A 2,064-nucleotide genomic window follows, 5' to 3' on the forward strand; every position below is an offset into this window, starting at 1 on the left:
GATGTCACTCCCAGGCATTATTGTGTGTGTGAGGCTGGGTCTCTCCTCTATCACTATCTAAAGTAGACTTTACACCTGTCTGATAATCAAAGGTAGACTTTACACCTGTCTGATAATCAAAAGTAGACTTTACACCTGTCTGGTAATCAAAGGTAGACTTTACACATGTCTGATAATCAAAGGTAGACTTTACATCTGTCTGATAATCAAAGGTAGACTTTACACCTGTCTGGTAATCAAAGGTAGACTTTACACCTGTCTGGTAATCAAAGGTAGACTTTACACATGTCTGATAATTAAAGGTATACTTTACACCTGTCTGGTAATCAAAGGTAGACTTTACACATGTCTGATAATCAAAGGTAGACTTTGCACCTGTCTGATAATCAAAGGTATACTTTACACCTGTCTGGTAATCAAAGGTAGACTTTACACCTGTCTGGTAATCAAAGGTAGACTTTACACCTGTCTGTTAATCAAAGGTAGACTTTACACCTGTCTGATAATCAAAGGTTGACTTTACACCTGTCTGGTAATCAAAGGTAGACTTTACACCTGTCTGGTAATCGAAGGTAGACTTTACACCTGTCTGATAATCAAAGGTAGACTTTACACCTGTCTGGTAATCAAAGGTAGACTTTACACCTGTCTGGTAATCAAAGGTAGACTTTACACCTGTCTGATAATCAAAGGTAGACTTTACACCTGTCTGTTAATCAAAGGTAGACTTTACACCTGTCTGTTAATCAAAGGTAGACTTTACACCTGTCTGGTAATCAAAGGTAGACTTTACACCTGTCTGGTAATCAAAGGTAGACTTTACACCTGTCTGATAATCAAAGGTAGACTTTACACCTGTCTGATAATCAAAGGTATACTTTACACCTGTCTGATAATCAAAGGTAGACTTTACACCTGTCTGATAACCAAAGGTAGACTTTACACCTGTCTGATAATCAAAGGTAGACTTTACACCTGTCTGATAATCAAAGGTATACTTTACACCTGTCTGATAATCAAAGGTATACTTTACACCTGTCTGATAATCAAAGGTGGACTTTACACCTGTCTGATAATCAAAGGTGGACTTTACACCTGTCTGATAATCAAAGGTAGACTTTACACCTGTCTGGTAATCAAAGGTAGACTTTACACCTGTCTGGTAATCAAAGGTAGACTTTACACCTGTCTGATAATCAAAGGTAGACTTTACACCTGTCTGTTAATCAAAGGTAGACTTTACACCTGTCTGTTAATCAAAGGTAGACTTTACACCTGTCTGGTAATCAAAGGTAGACTTTACACCTGTCTGGTAATCAAAGGTAGACTTTACACCTGTCTGATAATCAAAGGTAGACTTTACACCTGTCTGATAATCAAAGGTATACTTTACACCTGTCTGATAATCAAAGGTAGACTTTACACCTGTCTGATAACCAAAGGTAGACTTTACACCTGTCTGATAATCAAAGGTAGACTTTACACCTGTCTGATAATCAAAGGTATACTTTACACCTGTCTGATAATCAAAGGTATACTTTACACCTGTCTGATAATCAAAGGTGGACTTTACACCTGTCTGATAATCAAAGGTGGACTTTACACCTGTCTGATAATCAAAGGTAGACTTTACACCTGTCTGGTAATCAAAGGTAGACGTTTACACCTGTCTGATAATCAAAGGTAGACTTTACACCTGTCTGATTTATTACGTCCCAAATGCCACCCTATTCCTTCCTACCTCATGAAACATGAGACATGACATAATACAGAATGACATAATACAGAATGACATAATACAGAACATCAATAGACAAGAACAGCTCAAGGACAGAACTACATCAATTTAAAAATGGCAAACGTAGCCTACATCAATACATAAACACAACTAGGTCAAATAGTGGAGAGGCGTTGTGCTGTGAGGTGTTGCTTTCTCTGGGTTTTTAAAACCAGGTTTGCTGTTCATTTGAGCAATATGAAATGGAAGGGAGTTCCATGCAATAAGGGCTCTATATAATACTGTACGTTTTCTTGAATTTGTTCTGGATTTGGGGACTATGAAAA

This window comes from Salvelinus alpinus, chromosome 7, assembly GCF_045679555.1.
Source record: "Salvelinus alpinus chromosome 7, SLU_Salpinus.1, whole genome shotgun sequence".
NCBI classification, from domain to species: Eukaryota; Metazoa; Chordata; class Actinopteri; order Salmoniformes; family Salmonidae; genus Salvelinus; species Salvelinus alpinus.